Source organism: Octopus sinensis, linkage group LG11, assembly GCF_006345805.1.
Source record: "Octopus sinensis linkage group LG11, ASM634580v1, whole genome shotgun sequence".
Taxonomy (NCBI): domain Eukaryota; kingdom Metazoa; phylum Mollusca; class Cephalopoda; order Octopoda; family Octopodidae; genus Octopus; species Octopus sinensis.
The window spans coordinates 22,804,089-22,825,133 of record NC_043007.1 but is presented as its reverse complement, the minus strand read 5'-3'; the positions used below and the strand labels follow the sequence as shown (position 1 = coordinate 22,825,133).

General features: G+C 39.1%; 1 protein-coding gene across 2 annotated transcripts in view; it reads right to left on the bottom strand.

Moving 5' to 3' along the window:
• Window positions 1-21,045, bottom strand: part of LOC115217251 (kelch-like protein 17) — a 38,100-nt gene that overhangs the window by 13,737 nt on the left and 3,318 nt on the right. The window contains exon 1 of one of the 2 annotated variants that reach the window (XM_029786892.2): window positions 14,879-15,557. The exons of the other annotated variant lie outside the window; for it this stretch is intronic. The gene's annotated coding sequence lies outside the window, so the exon portion shown is untranslated. Of the gene's footprint in view, window positions 1-14,878; window positions 15,558-21,045 lie in introns of those variants that run through there. 2 annotated transcript variants of the gene reach the window in all.

Sequence of the window (21,045 nt, the reverse complement as noted above, 5' to 3'; positions counted from 1 at the left end):
AAGTTACGGTTGTCAAGCAATGTTGGGGGGGGGGGGACAAACACACACACACACACACACACACATACATATATATACATATTATATATATATACATACGACGGGCTTCTTTCAGTTTCCGTCTACCAAATCCACTCACAAGGCTTTGGTCGGCCCAAGGCTATAGTAGAAGACATTTGTCCAAAGTGCCACGCAGTGGGACTGAACCCGGAACCATGTGGTTGGTAAGCAATCTACTTACCACACAGCCATAAATATTTATTAATTGTAATTTTTTTCTCAAACTTTAAAACGTCACACTAAAAGCTTTCTTCGCATATCCATCTTTTCTTTTTATAAAAATTACAACTAATAAATAATTTATAAGTATTTTAAATAAGGGTTTACTTTTCAATCCCCCTGTATATGTATATATATATATATATATATATATATATATATATATATATACATATATATATATATATATATATATATTATATATATATATGAGAAAGAGCTAGAGAGACAAGGAGAACTCGGACGACTATCCTACCAATAATAATATGCGAATCGAACATTCGAACAAGCTACTGTAAATTTACGATACTCAGCAACAGAACCAATTGCTTCTTAGCCTTTCTTCTGCGGAAAAAAGATTGCTGTATTGTACATCATTCACCTACACAACCTTCCTTCATGACATAGTTAAAGAGACTAGGCTGAAAAGGAGTTTGAATGACATCGTCTCCTCTCACGGACACTCTATATACCAATACCTATTTCTTTACTACATGCAAGGGGCTAAACACAGAGAGGACGAACAAGGACAGACAAATGGTTTAAGTCGATTATATCGACCCCAGTGCGTAACTGGTACTTATTTAATCGATCCCGAAAGTATGAAAGGCAAAGTCGACTTCGGCGGAATTTGAACTCAGAACGTAACGGCAGACGAAATACTGCTAAGCATTTCGCCCGGCGTGCTAACGTTTCTGCCAGCTCGCCGCCTTTCTATATACCAATACCGAAAGGTCGTTATAGTAGCATTTCCATTGTACATTTGAAAATGTGAACGATTGTCGTTTTGTTTAGATCCAAGTTTGGGTTTTTCCTACCTTAAGAAATTAGTGTGTGAGGGTGGGGGTATTTCTAGCAGATCGAACTACTGCATAAATGCAGTTCTGATTGGTTCGTAATTAATTGCAAGAGGCTCATCAGATGCATCAAATTTCAAAAAATTTCGTTTCGAAATCTCCACGCTACAATATCGTCTGTTTCCAAGTTAATAGCTTCATTATTAAGTATGGATCTTTGCGCTGGACAAGACAAGTGAAGTAACTTACCCAGCGAGAACACGGCCGAACTCAACACAATCAAGTCATTACGAATTGATGACAATCATTCATTTCTACATGTTTTATCCAAATTTTATTAATCATTACAAACCGTTCTACAGTTTTAGTCAATCATTTTTTTCCCCACACTAAAAAAAATATAAAACTTAGTTATCTCTAATTCTCATTGAACGAATAATTAAAGACAATTTTAAAGAACCACAAAGAATTGAAATTCAGAGAAAAGCGAATGTCTGATGCACAGTTTGAATAAATCAATCGAGTTAGACAACCGGAGATTAACAGAATCAATAACTTGAGGGCGGTTATGTCATCGTAATTTCAAATCAAAATTGATATATTTATACGTAGGCAGCTTGGTATTGAAGCGTAGTTAACAACATAAAAATGCTACGAAAACATTTATAACTTAATAGAATTTTAAACTATAATACATAACCTAATCAGTACCAGTGAAGCAATGTTTAGTAATCTTTTATATTCTCACAACTAAATTGTACAAAGTGAATAGAAAACTGAGTACATTATTTTGAAGACATAAGGAGTAAAAAAAATAAGTCATTCGTATATAGATTGTCTGTCTCATTGTAAACATGTTTATTGATTTCAAGAAAATTGTTATTATCTGAAAATAAAATTATGGTTTGTTCAGAGTAAATGAAACCATTTGTATTGTTACAGGTTTTGATGACACGGTTTTATCGATTTCTCTTATAAAATTCAGTGCAGTAGCAAACACATTAACGTAGACAGAAGCATATTTTGGTATTCTGTCACCATCGAGTTCCCCCCGCCACCCGTTTTCCGTCCAGCTTAATTCCCCCCCCCCTTTTCCGTCCAGTTTAATTCAACTGAGTGTAAATGACCGAAGCAGTCGCACTTCCGGCTAAATAATTAAGGAATTACATTATACAATAAAGCTCTTCCTTTTGGTTTCGAAATCTTGCACTTTTCAAAGACGATTACCTCTTTGGTATTTTATTCAATGGGATGAATGAGGCTAAGTACCAGTATTGCATTCAGGTTGAATCAGTTGACTATAAACGTTCAGTATTTGAAGGCATAAGCGACACAGGGGCATATGAGACGCATCCAAATTTCAGCAGCGCTGAAATTGTGTCGAAAAATATATTTAGTGCATTAAAGGATGTTAATATTAGCTAAAGGGGAGGCAGCGAGCTGGCTAAATTGTTTGCACGCCGGGCGAAATGCGTAGCCGAATTTCGTCTGTCTGCACGTTCTGGGTTCAAATTTGCCTTTCATCCTTTCGGGGTCGATTAAATAAGTACCAGTTACGCACTGAAATCGATGTAATCGACTTAATCCGTTTGTCTGTCCTTCTTTGTCCTCTCTGTGTTTAGCCCCTTGTGGGTAGTAAAGAAATAGGTATTTCGTCTGTCTGCAGGTTCTGGGTTCAAATTCTGACGAAGTCGACTTTGCCTTTCATTCCTTTCGGGGGTGGGGGATCTATAGATTAAGTACTAGTTGAACACCCGACTCAAAAATTCCTGGCCTTCTGTAAAAATTTGAAACTAATATTAGCTTGAGGAAAGGCGGCGAGCTGGCAAAATTTAGTACACCTGGTAAAATGCTTGGCGGCATTTCGTCCGTCTTTAATTTAGCCTTTCATCCTTTCGGGGGTCAATAAAATAATGTTTAGCGGCATTTTGCCCGTCTTTACTTTCTGAGTCTAAATTTTGCCGAGGTTGACACTGATTGTCATGCTTTCGGGATCGAGGAAATAAGCACCCGTTTAAAACTGGGGTCGATGTAATCGACTTAAACCTGGGGTGGTTTTTTTAAAAACTTTTTTTGCGGGGTCGTTTTACATGCCATCAAATATAATACTTCCCTGTTGTCATGTGTTAATGTAAGAAATCAATTCTTGTATTCTATTTATGTAACGAATCAATCAATTAGGCCAGAATTGTAGCAGTGATTAATTAATTCTAAAGGTATCGACCTTTCAAGACGGGATTAAAATGTCTTCATAAACCGGTTAACAACCGGTTTCTAATGTACGTCTTGCCCACTCTTCTCAATTCTTTCCTCAAACCTCCTCACCTGGCTTCATCTACCTCCCCAATGCTTTTATTAGCCCCTTACCTGCTTCTTGACAGCTACAACTCAAGGATTCAAAGATTGCAAGCTAGTATGTTGTTGTCGTTTCACCTTGGCACCCATCCGGACTACCCATAGAAATTGACCTCGACGTGTCTGAGCAGTTGAACAGGATTACCCTTGTAGTGTGTGCTATTTTTAGGACAATGAATATTCTCTCTTCTTTTGATAATGACATTTTTGTTTATATATATATCAGATGTTGCCACACATCGCTGATCACAATGTGCTTCGCATTGTTTTAGCCTTCAAATGACGCCACCCTGCTGGCTAAGCGAGCGGTCACGGTGATATATATATATACCAAAAGATATTCACAACGAAATAACAAATATAGTATTTATATATATATAAAAACGAAACTGTAAGCAAAAATTATACACACACACGTGTGTGGACTATGTTCAAGTTTTATCTTTATATTATATTTTCATTTTTATTAGCTTTTTACAGTTTGCTTTGGAGTAGTAGAGTTCCTAAACCCATATCCGACGTTTCTAGACCTTCACAGTCTATTATCAAATAGTGTGTGTGTGTGTGTGGTTTATTTAAATGCTAAAAGGACTTCTGAATTACCCGATATGTCAAGTCGAGTCAACCTGACATTACACCATCACAGGCAAATAGAATCTGAGCCACAGAACTACAAGTTAGTAAAGAATTTGATTGCACAATAAAAGCCATCGCTTACAACAATGAGCTGTCACAAGTCCACAGTCCCTATTTATTATCTGTTAAATAAACCGAATTGTATTCATGTCAAATGCCATTACTATTGACATAACGCAACACCATTGACGAGATGTCTAGTGTGGTGCTCTAGCTACTAGCAAGCTGACATTTCTCTTGCTTTCCTGTGGAGACAACTGAACTGAATACAGTGATCCCTCGCTACTTCGCGGTTCAACTATCGCGGATTCACCACTTCGCGGGTTTTAAATATATATATATGAGCGCCAAAAATGTTTCATTAAATCCATTAAAATATTAATAATGAATATTATTTCCTAGTCTAGGAACAACAAAACAAGCGTAAAATAGCAAAAAAGCATATACAGTGGTATTTGAACTTAAGACGGGCTGTGATTGGTGCAATGGAGAGAGACGACGAATCTCAGCTTTCTATTTTGTAATCTGGCCTGTATAACAGTAACAATCTTTATTTTTTAAAATCTGAAGTGTTATTCTTAACGCCTTACTTCCCTGGGCATGGATACATTGAAACTCCGACGTCTGGCAGCTGACTTGGCAGAGACCCATAAAATTATTAACCATCTTACTGACAATAACTCTGAGCACCTTTTCAAACTCCACCTCTCTAACACCCGTGGACATGTTTACAAAGTCAGAAAACAGCACAGCTCCCATGACTTTCGGAAACATTTTTTCACGCTAAGAGTTGCCGAAGCATGGAACAAACTGCCGGCATCAGTTGTTAGTTGTCGGAGCACTGCATCCTTCAAAACGTCCATGCTTCCTGAGATTTGCCAACACTACACCTGATTTTCTCCCCTCCATACAGACGCAAGCATGTATCTGACTCATACACTGTTCGCTTTCCAGACATTTGTACATCACTGCATATACTTTATACGCACTTTTTGGTGGTGCACCTGAGCACTGTATACAGTAATTTCATTATTATTATTATTATTTCTTAACAGTTGTCCTTGTTATTAATAGACTACTGTAATGGGTGGGTTGTTAACAGTACAGGGAGGGTTTTAAAAGTCTGAATACACGTTAAATAAATACTGTAAATATGGTGTCCCTACTTCGCGGAAATTCAGTTATCGCGGCCGGTCTCGGAACCATTCTACCGCGATAAACGAGGGATCACTGTAGATATGAACTTGAACCATTGACTCAGTTTCAAATGTACTGAAGGTGTTTCGTTATATATTTGAGCAATGTCCTGCCCAATTGTTAAGAGATCAATACTAGACATTCTGAGAAAGTTACACATGATAGGGTGTTATACAAGTGTTTTACTGTTTCAACAACAATAACAGCAGCCATCACCTCTCGTTGAAGTGTTACTGGGTGTTTTACTTTACACAACTGTTCTGAACTTAAAGTCACCTAGCATCAACTTCCTTTCTGTCCATCCAGGTTCAATAGAGAGTATTGAACCAAGGACTTACTTGGCTGCACAGTAAAACTGAAGGAATATCTAGCTCCGAAAAAAAAATATAGGTATTTATAGGCGTAGGAGTGGCTGTGTGGTAAGTAGCTTGCTTACGAACTACATGGTTCCGGGTTCAGTCCCCCGGCGCGGCACCTTGGGCAAGTGTCTTCTATTATAGCCTCGTGCCGATCAAAGCCTTGAGTGGATTTGGTAGACGGAAACTGAAAGAAGCCCGTCGTATATATGTATATGTATCTATATGTGCGTATATGTTTGTGTGTCTGGGTTTGCCCCCCCCCCCCCCCCCACATCGCTTGACAACCGATGCTGATGTGTTTACGTCCCCGTGACTTAGCGGTTCGGCAAAACAGCCCCGATAGAATAAGTACTAGGCTTACAAAGAATAAGTCCTGGGGGTCGATGTACTCGACTAAAGGAGGTGCTCCAGCATGGCCACAGTCAAATGACTGAAATAAGTAAGAGAGTATATAAGAGAATCTAAGAGGTTTTTTTTTTGACACTGGTACGCAAATTTTTTTCTGTGCTTACTTACGAAACTCAAAGTTCCTACAAATATCTGTCACTTAGTAATTAATGTACGTCAACAGGCATTTGAGAAGAATATTTCACATTCATCGCACAAACCGAGAGCAGATGAGTGACCTCTAAGTATGTTTCTGTCTGAAGCCACCATCGCCTGCTTGTATTGTGTCTCTGCAGGTTATCAAACGATAGGGAAAAACCATTGTTTCCAAATCTAGTGGACGAGGTTATCTTATTCTCAAGTATCCTCTAGATACGCCCGGTTTCATTAGAACTGTAATAAATCCAGCCAATAAGGTGGCGAGCTGGTAGAAGCGGTTAGCACGCCGGGCAAAATGCTTAGCGGTATTTCGTCTGCCGTTACGTTCTGAGTTCTAATTCCGCCGAGGTCGACTTTGCCTTTCATCCTTTCGGGGTCGATTAAATAAGTACCAGTTACGCACTGGGGTCGATATAATCAACTCGATCCGTTTGTCTGTCCTTGTTTGTCCCCTCTGTGTGTAAGCCCCTTGTGGGTAGTAAAGAAATAGGTATTTCGTCTGCCGTTACGTTCTGAGTTCAAATTCTGCTGAGGTCAACTTTGCCTTTCATCCTTTTGGGGTCGATAAATTTAGTACTAGTTACGCACTGGGGTCGATATAATCGACTTAATCCCTTTGTCTGTCTTTGTTTGTCCCCCTCTGTATTTAGCCCCTTGTGGGTAGTAAAGAAATAGGTATTTCATCTGCCGTTACGTTCTGAGTTCAAATTCCGCTGAGGTCGACTTTGCCTTTCATCCTTTCAGGGTCGATAAATTAAATACCAGTTGCGTACTGGGGTCGATCAAATCGACTGGCCCCTCCCCCAAAATTTCGAGCTTTGTGCCTAGTGTAGAAAAGAATAAATCCAGCCAATATAGCAATACGTTTTTCAAGACAGACCTTGACTGATCACTGGACCATGTGTACTCGGGGTTTGCTGTGAAACCTTGACTGATTTCAGATTAAGTCAACAGATTAGGTCATCGACAAACAATGGTGGCGGCATTTACTCGGGCGAGATGCAGACTCAGAGCCAGTTAAAAAAGCTTGCGAACTGAATGACAATGAGCAAGTAAATAAATGACTACATAAATACCGTAAGGAATCAGGGTTATTATTTGTCTCCACACAGCATTTCTAAAACGCTACAACAATGGTTAGAATATCGGATTTCAGAGGGGATGGGGAAACGAAGAATTTTAACACTTTCCAGAAACAAAATGAAACGTGTAACGCTTTCAGGACTTTTGATAACGGAATATTTTATGATGACAACAAAACAATACAAGTCGTTGATCAGGAGAGAGAAAGAATGCCATGAGAGAAAAAGAAGTTGTAGGAAATTAATGTCAGTAACAGTTTGGGATCGTCTGCTAATTGAGGAGAAATTACGCGAACATACACGTTTCTCATCAAACGATAGAGAAAAACTATTGTTTCCAACTCTAGTCTACGAGGTTATCTTCTCAATTAAAAGCGCATAGATACATACGCATTACAATACGTATATATCTATGTGTGTGTATGCGTGTATATATATGCGTGTGTGTATATGCGTGTGTGTATATGCGTGTATATATGTGTCTGTGTGTGTGTATGAGTGTATACGTATATATATATGCATATATATATATATGTATGAGTATATATGTATATATATATTTCTTTTGTTTCAGTCATTTGACTGCGGCCATGCTGGAGTACCACCTTTAGTCAAGCAAATCAATCCCAGGACTTATTATTTGTAAGCCTAATACTTATTTCTATCGGTCTCTTTTACCGAACCGCTAAGTTACGGTGACGTGAACACACCAGCATCGGTTGTCAAGCGATGGTGGTGGACAAACACACACACGCACGCACACACACACATGTATATATATATAATATATATATTATATATATATTATATATATATATTATATATATACGACGGGCTTCTTTCAGTTTCCGTCTACCAAATCCACTCACAAGGCTTTGGTCGGCCCGAGGCTAGAGTAGAAGACACTTGCCCAAGGTGCCACATACTTTTATTCCTTGACTTGTTTCAGTCATTTGACTGCAGCCATGCTGGAGCACCGCCTAAAAGGGTTTTATTCGAAGAATCAACCCCAGGACTTATTCTTTGTCAGCTTAGTACTTATTCTATCGGTCTCTTTTGCCGAACCGCTAAGTTACGGGGACATAAGCAATGACCTTTGCCTTGAAAGTGGTACTCTTTCAGAGCTAAGTGATTTTGTATATACTGACCTCAAAAATAACTGCACAAACCCTGTGTGGCTTGCAAATACAATCATTGTTACTCCAACAAATGAAGCAGCACAATTTGTGAATGATTTTCTGTTGACCAGGATCCCTGGGGAGCTAAACGCATACAGAAGCTCAGATACAGTTGATAATGAAACTCTGTACCCAATCGAGTTCATCAACAAACTCCACACCATCAGGGTTTCCACCACACATTCTCAAACTGAAGGAAAAGTTATGCATAATGCTTCTGAGAAATTTAGATGTCACTTATGGACATTGCAATGGCACACAGGGCATCATTGTCAGTTTACATGATGTTATTGAGGCTGAGGTCGCTTCTGGTCCTTAAGAAGGATCAACTCTGCTTATCCCAAGAATACCACATTTTTCTCAAGAAATGGAATTTCTATTTACATTTACACACAAACAATTTCCTGTCAAGTCAGCTTTTCCCTTGACGTGTAACAAGGCACAGGGACAGACTTTCGAACAAATTGGAATATATCTTCCGACACAGTTCTTCTCACATGGTCAGCTCTATGTTGCATTATCTAGAGTTCGAAAGAAGACTAATGTAAAAACATTGGCTGAGAAAAATGGAAACAGTATTATTACTGACAATTGTGTCCACAAGGAGATATTACTTTACTTTAAAGCAAAATATGCTTTTTAGCAGGTTTCAGTAAATAGAATTAACACATAAATTATATGTAAAGTAACATATTTGTGTGGAATTAAATTGTTTTGGTGTATTTCGATACATACCGAATGAATGATATCGTTATTAGATCATTTTAAATTTGGGTATATTTGAAAAAGTAAGGAAACATCATTCCCATGTGTTCTCACAGCACTAGACTTTTGTGTGTCAGTGTGTCCATCCATCCGTCTATCTATCTATCTATCTATCTATCTATCTATCTATCTATCTATCTGCCTGTCTGTCTGTGCACACCTATGTAAGTTCTACCAATTATTAATGTAAGTTCTATGTGTGTATATATATATATACATTACATACACATACATGCATATATACATACATATACATTACATTCATGCATATATATACATACATATACATTACATACACATACATTACACACACACACACACATATATATATATATATATATATATATATTATATATATATATTATAATATATATATACACACACACACACACATTTTACAATTTATTTTTTGTGTAGCCCGTGACTAAATGATCCCCGGCCCGTTAAGTTGGATCGGGGAACCCAGTTTTCGGCTAATATAAAAGAACTTCTGTAAGGGTAAGGGGTCAGTCAGCATTGCAAGGATAAGCAGCCAAGGATAACGATGGTGGCGGACAGTAGTAGGCTTCTCGGACAGCAAATAAGATACGATAAAGGACCTACTCAACCTAATTCCATTGTAAACAACAAAGTAAATACGGGTCCCACCGGATGTTTGGACAGTCAGTTTCCTGTCGACAAAAACACTACGAGTACAGTGTGTCTGGGGGTGGGACGTAGGGGTGGAATATAATGGACGCTGTTCGAAAAGCAGCAACAGTCGTTCTTTTCTCCATCACTCTAATCAATGGAATCGTGCCAACGAGTTGGTGGGAGTGATGTGATAGCTAGTCTTCTAAGACCAATAGCAACCAAATCTCCCATAAAGTCAGATCTTACCATCGTAAAAAAAAAAAAAGAAAAAGGGAGGAAGGGCAAAGATTTTGCGTCGAAATAGGTATCTCGTACCTCATGGCGAAGGAAAATTAAGGTTGTTTTTTTTTTATACTACAACCGCTGATACGATTCTGAAATACATTTCCGAAAGTACCATTTTTTCCCCATATTTTTTAAACCACCCCCACCACGCCCGCTCCGGAACCTTTTTCCACGAGCTGTGATTATTCTCTCTCTCTCTCTTTCTCTTTCTGCATGTGTGTGTGTGTGCGTGCGCGCGTGTGCATATGTTGACTAGAATAATATCAACGAAAGTGTTATTCCATAATTTTTAAGATTTAAGAGTTGTGCGATCTGAAGCATGTTCTTGTTTCTGTCTATTTTTTTTTATTATTTATGCGCCCTTTTCAAGCCTAGCCAGACTCATGGGCCCGGTTTCCCGGTTTCTGTGGCGTATGTGTTCCCCCCAGCTGGACGGGACGCCAGTCTATCGCAGTGTTACCCAAGAAACAGGAAGAAAGAGTGAGAGAAGTTTGGACCAAAGAGTACAACAGGGGCTGCCACCACCCCCTGCCGGAGCCTTGAGGAGCTATAAGTGTTTTCGCTCAATAAACACACATAACGCCCGGTCTGGGAATCGAAACCGCGATCCTCCGACTGCGAGTCCGCTGCCCTAACCACTGGGCCATAGCGCCTATTTATTATATATTGTAAATTGTGAACAACAGCGCCATTGGTCAGAAATATAATGGGAAAGAGAACTACTACCCAGTGGGCCTTAGGTGTTAGCGGCAACTATGGACATAAACCATCCAGATTCAAACACCAGCTGCTCTTTGGCATGACGTAGCACAATCAATGATACCTATATAGACTTGGTGACAATGGGTGTTATTAATGAACCAACTAAATATTTGACTGGTTAGTGGAGGCGTGTGGCCTAGTGGTTAGGGTGTTGGACTCATGATCATAAGATTGTGGTTTCGATTCCTGGACTGGGTGTTGCATTGTTCTTGAGCAAAACGTTTCATTTCATATTGCTCCAGTTCACTCAGCTGGTAAAAATGAGTAATCCTGCGATGGACTGGGATCCTATCCAGTGGGGTAAATATTGGGTTGTCCGGAAAGTTCGTGCCGATTTATAGTAGCTAACCTTTCGACTTATTTTAGAACATGGTTGAGTCCTTAAAATAGGATTTGACTACACCTCCATTTAGAGCACAGTTTAAGCTATCTTTTCGTGGAAGGAGGTTTATGTTCCTATAATCTGTGTTAATTCTGTAACCCTTTAAAATGGAAGATAAGAAAGTTCATTTTCGGCACTTGGTGCTTTGAGAACCAGATGAAAATTGCTGCAGCTCGGCTGGGATGTGTTACCCCACCCTCCATATTCACCAGATATTGCTCCTTCGGATTTCCACCTATTCAGGTCTCTGCAGAATAGTCTTAATGGTAAAAATTTCAATTCCTTGGATGACGTAAAAAGATACCTTGATGAATTCTTTGCCATGAAACCACCTCAATTCTGGGAAAAGGGTATTTTCAAGTTAAAGGAAAGATGGAGATGCATTGTGCAACAAAATGGTTCATATTTAGTTGATTAAAAATGCAATGGCATTTTTTATTGACCTTTTCTTTCCTTTAAAAATCGGCACGAACTTTCCGGACAATCCAATACTTTTCTATCTTATTTTTTGAGCAAGCCACTTCACACTATTTACCATTTTCTGCGAAGAGAGTTGAGAGTCCAGGACTTCTTTCAAGAAACACTTATTCTATAATCGCAGTTATATTTATTGACAAATTACTGGAAACTTAGCGAGACATATATTTGTTTACAGTCTACACATAATAATTTACCAAGGCACTACAAAGATACACACACACACGTATATATATAAAATATCATATCAGCGGAATTAGGAAAATGTGAAACGATACTCAAAATTATTAATCAAAGAATTGAGAAGATTGATTGATTGATTGAGTTTCTCTTGGACGTAATTCACTCTGCAATAACCGGACTGTTTTATTTGCTGCCATAAATCTGTGACATTATACTTTTTCATATATATATATATATTTCTTTACATAACCTTAACGAAGGATGCTGAACTACAAAAATGTACGTGGAGTGATCGTTTAACTTCTGCTTCTTTCAGCCGTTAGATTGCGGTCATACTGGGGCACCGGCTTCAAGAATTTTAATCTAACGAATCGCCCCACAATACTTACATTTTTCTTTTTTTAAAACCTGGTTTTTATTCATTGGTTTCTTATGCTGAACTGCTTAGTTACGGGGACGTAAACACACCAACACCAGCCGTGGGGAACAAACACAGACACACACGTATATACGACCGGCTTCTTTCAGTTTCCGTTTACCTTGGAGACGTTTTATTCCGTTTTATTCCTTGGCGACGTAGAAATTTAGTGACATTTCGATTTTCAAGTATATACTCTTTACTCTTCTACTTGTTTCAGTCATTTGACTGCGGCCATGCTGGAGCACCGCCTTTAGTCCAGCAAATTGACTCTAGGACTTATTCTTTGTAAGCCTAGTACTTATTCTATCGGTCTGTTTTGCCGAACCGCTACGTTACGGAGACGCAAACACAGCAGCATCGGTTGTCAAGTGATGTTGAGGGGACAAACACAGACACACAAACATATACACACACATACATACAGAGTAAGAGTAATGGTAAAGTCGACCTCGGCGGAATTTGAACTCGGAACGTAAAGCCGGAAGAAATGTCGCTAAGTATTTTGTCCGGCGTGCCAACTATTTTGCTGGCAAGCTACTTGTGAACAGAAAGTAATGACGATTCAAGAAAATAACATTACGATTTAGTTAAGCAAATAGTGTGACAGTGTTTTCCATTTGCTTGACAGAGCCGAACAAACACACCTGCACACTCACATTCACATATGACCGACGTCATGTACTAATACCGAAAGATCGAATGTGTTTAATTACCAAACTATGTTCACTTGTTTAGGTGGTAACATTTTACCGTTTAGGCTTGGTATAACAGGAAAAACAAACTCAGATTTATTAACTGGTATTTTATAAACCCTGGATGGGTGAAAAGTAAAGTTAAGCACAGTTGAGATTTCACCTTGGGGCGAATAACGGACGAAACAAAAGACACTGTTCTGGTGTCTTTTTGATACATATACATGTCGGCTATACATGTCTAATAAAAGTAATAAAAATGTGGAAGCCAGAGCAATTTTAACAGTTGTAATAACCGAATTGGTTCCGTTGTTTATACCCCAGGTAAGCATTGACCTAATAATCAAGGGCTATCCGTCTTCATGTATGTATGTATATATATATATATATATATATATATATCTATATCTATAATTATATATATATATATATATATATATATAATCGTGTTTATTTGCATCACTATTTCCATTTCAGCTTAACTGGATTTCTCTTTATAGTCACTCTTTACCCCGTGGACCGAGTTTTCAATAAAGATTTCGTTTGAGCACTACGTGTTCTCTATATTAGCATCTGTAACTCTGACCGTTTGACTATATATTTATTATATATATATAATATATATATATATATATAATTATTATATGTAGAAAAATACAAACTGGGACAAGAACGCAAAACACTTAGAAGACGATACAAAAAACACGGAAGCCCTCAATCTTCAGTATATATATATATAGTTTACATTGTTGAATCTATCTTTATTCGCTTTAATCAGTAGAGTGCAATTTGGAGGCGATTTAGCTGCTATTTCTAACAGATCGAATGACGACGTAGAAGACACCTCATTGGCTCCAAGTGTTTATTACTTAATGAAAGCCCAACTAGATTTTCCGTCGTCCCCAACTTACTACCTAGACACCAATCCGTCATCTGAGCAATCAAAATTATATTTCATATTATTTGAGGAAAATCTAATCGAATTATTTTAAGATGTTAATTTCGTTATGCAGATTATATTCTATAAGCATCGAGATGATGTATTTTGCTACCTGCAAATACTCAGGTGTTGAAAAGAAATCAAGGTCTATCAGATATTTTTAGTATTAAAAATATATATATGAAGAGAATTAAAAATTTTTAAGAGATCTTTGATATGGCAAAATAAAATAGTTTCTAACTTTCAAATAACCGAAAACTATCAAAATTCTTATTTAATTTCATAAATCACAGTTTAATGTTAGAAAACTGAAAATATGATTGAAGAAAATAATGTAATAATATTGATACAACAAGTGAATTTGAATTAATGTAAAGGTAATTTATTTTTAATATGTATCCGTATGCCAAAAAATAAGTGAAAGAAATTTGTGAATTAGAAGATTGATTTGGTTAAACTTAAAAGCAAGATAACCGTTAAACTTTTAGCTGATGTGAAAAATCTCTCATCCGACGCAGTACACCTGAGAAGAAAATGGCGTGCTAGGTAAAAGTATATTAACTACTGCGTTAATTGAATGTTGGTCATTAACAAGTTTAAAATCATGCGAAGGAGCAGAAGAAGAAATTAGGATTGTATATGTATTTGATCAAGTAATAAAACTGTATAGACGGACAATCAGGGTATTATTTTCGTTTTTAAGATCAAGATAAGTTGTGAAAAGCTGACCTGGATATTTGCGACGAACAAAGACGGACGTTGCATAAAAATGTCATCAACGGCAACAGTTGGAGTAACAAAGACAGGTGAAAGCGAAGAAGAAGAAGACAAATAAACAATGTCTAATGTAGTGAAAGATATTTCCAGAAAAACAGAAAATCTTGAAATATATGTATATAATATAATTACCTCCAGTCCCGAATATTCAGAGCATCTACCGTGTTTTTTTTTTTGTGTGTATTAATGTTTGTTGTTGTTCTTGTTAGTGGTGTTTTGTGTTCCAGCTTTTATTTGCTTGCTTTTTTTTTTTTAATTAATTATCCGATCCTTTACTTTTTACCGACGACGGGAGACAAAAAAACAAGCTTAACATCAAACGACTCATTGAGTTAAAAAACCCCAAATTGTAACAATCGTGGACGTTTGAGGGAGTCTTGTTATCTGGGTGTAAACTATTTCGTGGTTTTTCTCCCCCACAAACTTTTAGCTTTGTTTCGTTTGTTTACTTCTCTTTACAAACACGGGACGTCCCACATTTTCTTCTGCAAAACTTTCACATCTTTTTCCTTTTCTTTTTAACTTTCGTGTCCTTTTTTTTTTTCGCTTTTTCAGAAATCAATCGACTTAAATTATCAACCAGGTATCTCTCTTTAGCATCTCAAACTCACCCTCCTTGTTCCTATCACTGTCACTCTTTATCCTCCTTCACTATATTCTCTCACTTCCCCCTTCTCCACTACCATCTCTCTCTCTCTCTCTCTTCTCCTTCCTCTCCCCTGTCTCACTCTCTCTTTGTCCACCACCTCAACAAGGTTAATGCAGTAAGCACCTGTTACTACTGCCTTCCACCACAAACTCAGGTGATTCACTCTCCACTGTGAGATAGATACTTACTTATGCTACCTGCCAGGTAACCACCCTTCAAATTGCCCTGTTGGTAGAATAGCAATTTGAAACCACTTTTAACCTTGCTCTCTACTCTATTAATAAATCCTTATTTGTTTATTTATATATTTGTCAATCAATTTAATTATATTTTGCATCGCAATATGTGAACTTAGCGTCATTGGTTACAGGCTCCGGATCTTTTCGGTTTGAACGGCAGTTTTTTCTAGCGGTGTCATATGAAATTGTCACCCATAATTATGACCCTAGTATCGATCTATTGCATTTCAATCTGTTTTAGGGTTAGGATCAAGGCTAGGGTTGGGGGGAAGGGTATCTTTTTTTTCTTCACAAATGTAAATAAACCCAATCTGTTTCTTAAACGAGGGACATATTCATACGGCACAGAATGTTTTCACCTCAATAGACGTCATTGATTGGTTGAAATTGCAGAAATTGAAGAAAAAAACAACAAATATCTTACAAACTATAGATTTTCTCAATAAAGCCAAGAGAAAAAAAGATGTTTTATAAACATATTCTACCAGTATACGAAGTTTAAAGTGGTTTAGTTATGTGGAAATATTTTTAAAAAACTGCCGGTCAAACCGAAAAGATCCCAGGCTCCCAATGAACCAATCACAGCATTTCTGATGGCGAGGTGACAAGGGAGTATTTACAACTCGAAATATCCCAAGGGACTTCATTCCCGAAGCAACGGTCATTCAGTTTCCTAATTAATTAGACATGTCTGTATAGTAAGAAGTTGGCTTCCCGACTTCATTGTTCCAGGTTCAGTCCCACTGCGTGGTATCTTGGGCAAGTACTTTCTACAGTAGTCTCGAGCCGATCTAAGCCTTGTGAGTGGATTTGGTAGACGGAAACTGAAAGAAGCCCCTTCCGGTGCGGGAGGACTTTTAGATAATTCACAATATTCGGTTTTGTTTCCTCATACCTTTCAGAAAAATATATTTTTTTTAATGAAATTTTGTATAAATACCTTTCGGTATTTATACAGTTATATTGAAATTTGATGTAAAAAAGAAAAGAAAAAAATGGTGGCCACGCGCACATATTTACTGACATACATCATGTATTTATTTCAAAATTTCGAGTTTCATTTCATAAATATGTATGTGGTGTGTGTCAGTACTTTTATTTTTCACATTAAATTTCCAATATAATGGTGGTTTCAAAGCGGTGAGCTGGCAGAAATGCTTAGCAGTATTTCGTCTGCCGTTACGTTCTGAGTTCAAATTCCGCCGAGGTCGACTTTGCCTTTCATCCTTTCGGGGTCGATAAATTAAGTACCAGTTACGCACTGGGGTCGATATAATGGACTTAATTCGTTTGTCTGTCCTTGTTTGTCCTCTCTGTGTTTAGCCCCTTATGGGTAGTAAAGAAATAGGTATTTCGTCTGCCGCTACGTTCTGAGTTCAAATTCCACCGAGGTCGACTTTGCCTTTCATCCTTTCGAGGTCTTTTAAATAAGTACCAATTAACTAGCCCCCTTCCCAAAAATGTCGGGCCTTGTGCCTAGAGTGAAAAAGAATATGAGAAGTATCACCTATTTTGTTTCAATCATTAAACTGCGGCCATGCTGGGGCACCACTTTGAAGAATATTTAGTCGAGTAAATCGACTTCAATGCTTATTTTGTTTTTTAAGCCTGGAATTTATTTCATCGGTTGCTTTGCCGAAACGCTAAGTTAAGAGGGCGCAAATACACCAACACCGTTTGTCAAGTGGCGGTGGCGGACAAACACAAACACACACACACACACACACACAAACACACATACATACATACATACGTGTGTGTGTGTGTGTGTGTGTGTGTGTGCCGCTCACCATAGATTGACACCACTGGGCTTTAATAATTGATTGAATTATTGTCAAGACGACATGCTGCGATAAATCACGGCGTGGCAGATAAAGGGAGGTTTAAAGGAAGATTTACATTGTTTATGGTTCAGTCCATTCAATACAGTAAAATCTCTAAACCTTAACCTCTCTCTTCTCTCTCTCTCTCTCTCTCTCTCCTCTCACTTTCTCTCGTTATCTCTCCTTTATTCCCTCCTCATGCCCTACAATATCTCTCGTTTTCTCGTGTCGTATCTCCTCTCTACTTTTGTTTTGTTCCTTCTCGATCCATGTCTGGCTCATAAGGGCCGGTTTCCCGGTTTCCTTGACGTATAGGTTCCCCACCTGGACGGGACGCCGGTCCATCGCAGGTGAGCTGCAAGATGCAGGAGGAAAGAGTGAGAGAAAGTTGTGGCGAAAGAGTCAGCAGAAGTTTGCCATTACCTTCTGCCGGAGCCGTGTAGAGCTTAGGTGTTTCGCTCATAAACACACACATCGCCCGGTCTGAGATTCGAACCCGCGATCTTTCGACCGCGAGTCCGCTGCTCTAACCACTAGGCCATGTGCCTCCACCTCCTCTCTACTACTTCATGATAAAACATGCTAAGACTCTAAAAGAGACGAGTTCGATTCGTACTTGATTTGCAGTTTATCTGTCATACATCTCTCTCTCTCTCTCTCTCTCTCTCACACACACACACACACACACACACACACACACACACACACTTTCTATCTCTCATTCTCACTCTGTCTCTCTCTCCCTCTCTCACACACTCTCACACACACACACACACTCTCTCTCTCTCTCTCTCATCGACCTCAGAGAACCAGTGCTCATGCAGGTCATTCAATGGAACTATCCTTCCCATTGTATTATTGTACAAGTGGCTGAGTATCCCGCTGTGTAATCTTCAAGCAGAATCTATGTAAATAAATACAAGCCAGGACACCTCTGATCATACAACTATCTATGCACGACAAGCGCTGACCTGGGGTTAAACAACCAACCCTACAATGCACGAACACAAACGAATATTCTACATGGCGATCCATGGCAGCCGTAAATTAAAAAAAGAAAAAGGATACACAATACAGCGGTGTGCCCCAGCACAGCGGTGATGCCCCAGCATGGCCACGGCCTTCGGGCTAAAACATTTTTTAAGGATTTAATACAGGAATGAATAACGGGCGTTAGTAAATCCAATGCAGCTTGTTTTACTGCCTATACAAGTACCATCATGTAGAGCCGCCACTATAGTTAATCAAGCACTTTGACCCCCTTCGGTCATGAATGGCCATGGGATTGCACCTAGAAAGTTCCCCTCCGAGGCACAGGTCCGGACAAGGTTATTTATGAGAAAACAACAGTCACCGATGTTATGCAAGGGAAAGGCAAAGGCCAATACCTATTTCTTTACTACCCACAAGGGGCTAAACACAGAGGGGACAAACAAGGACAGACAAACGGATTAAGTCGATTATATCGACCCCAGTGCGTAACTGGTACTTATTTAATCGACCCCGAGGATGAAAGGCAAAGTCGACCTCGGCGGAATTTAACTCAGAACGTAGCGGCAGACGAAATACCTATTTCTTTACTACCCACAAGGGGCTAAACACAGAGGGGAACAAACAGGACAGACAAAAACGGATTAAGTCGATTACATCGACCCCAGTGCGTAACTGGTACTTATTTAATCGACCCCGATTCATGGACGTTTTTGTATCTGCTGTATAAGTTGGTATAGGGGCAAGTGGGGTAGTAAATTCAAAGGCTGCCCCTGGGTAGCACACACTGTAGCCATGTCACTGCCTTGAAATAACACTCTGATTTGAATCCCGTTCAATACTTCTGGGGGGGGGGGTCGATAAATGAAGCGCCAGTAGAGTACTGAAAATCGTACCCCACCTCTCCCCCTTTCTCTGTACGCATGCGTGTGTATTTCTGCGGAATAAATTGGTTGTAGGTCTGGAGAGGGATGGGCCTCGTTAAGTTTAAAATGCTCAAGACATTATATTTCAAGATTGCACACGTATGACTATATCAGGAGGGACCAAATACAAAAAGAAGGACCTCTGGTTTACCCTGTAATTCAAAAGTTCAGTCATATCGATTGAGTCACGCTGATTTGATCTGAAGATTGCGTTAATATCAATGGTACACGCATCTGCTGAATATTCAGCACTTACACGTTAATTTCACGATTAAGGATTTAGTTGGTCAAAAACCTAAAGGCTCATCGTAGAGACTGACGGAGGATCCACCACTAAGTTGGATAACTTAATTGTTGAGGGATTATTGTTTGTTCTCTCCTTCTAAGAAAATTTAATGGCGTCCGTATTTTATTACTTTGAGCTTTCGGCCATATTGTAAAAGGACTGCTCTCTGCATCGGTGTATTGCAATGGCATCTGGTATTGTGCATTCACAATAAATCGCAGACTTTTCGATGAAGTCCGAAGAAAACCTTCTCATACACGACAATACAATCAACCAGCAACAAGAGTAGGGGACAGTTACCCGGGAGCAGCCTTTGAATTTATTACCCCACTTGCCCCTATACCAACTTATACAACAGACCCAAAAGTACTGCACCATGAAAGCGTCGCCCCTAGTGGACCTCCATTAGGCCCCCACCTCCAGCTACGCTACTGTTGTAAAACATTCTGTTTTGTTAATTCGCCCTCTTTCTAATCCAACAAATGTATATTTAATAACGTTTTAAAATTATAGAATACGTAATTGTATAAAATATGCCACTTACAATTACAGTAGTGCTTGATAAGGGGCATGGTTCAGTGCTTAGAGCGTCAGGCTCACAATCATGAGGTTGTGAGTTCGATTCCCGGACCAGGTTGTGTGTTGCGTTCAAACACGATATGAGCATCTCGACATATAGACTGAAAACTAAACAGAAAAAGGGGGGGGGGAGACAGACAGACAGACGGACGGACGGACGGACGGATGGACAGAAGGAATGAAAGACATAAGGCGGCGAGTTGGCAGAAATGTTAGCACGCCGGGCGAAATGCTTAGCGGTATTTCGTCTGCCGTTAGGTTGTGAGTTCAAATTCCGCCGAGGTCGACTTTACCTTTCATCCTTTCGGGATCGATAAATTAAGTACCAGTTACGCACTGGGGTCGATGTAATCGACTTAATACCTATGTCTGTCCTTGTTTGTCCCCTCTGTGTTTAGCCCCTTGTGGGTAATAAAGAAATAGGAATGAAAGACAAGGCGCAGGAGTGGCTGTGTGGTAAGTAGCTTGCTTACCAACCACATGGTTCCGGGTTCAGTTCCACTGCGTGGCATCTTGGGCAAGTGTCTTCTTCTATAGCCCCGGGCCGACCAATGCCTTGTGAGTGGATTTGGTAGACGGAAACTGAAAGAAGCCTGTCGTATATATGTATATATATGTGTGTTTGTGTGTGTCTGTGTTTGTCCCCCTAGCATTGCTTGACAACCGATGCTGGAGTGTTTACGTCCCCGTCACTTAGCGGTTTGGCAAAAGAGACCGATAGAATAAGTACTGGGCTTACAAAGAATAAGTCCCGGGGTCGATTTGCTCGACTAAAGGCGGTGCTCCAGACTTTGGGAAACAAGTAAA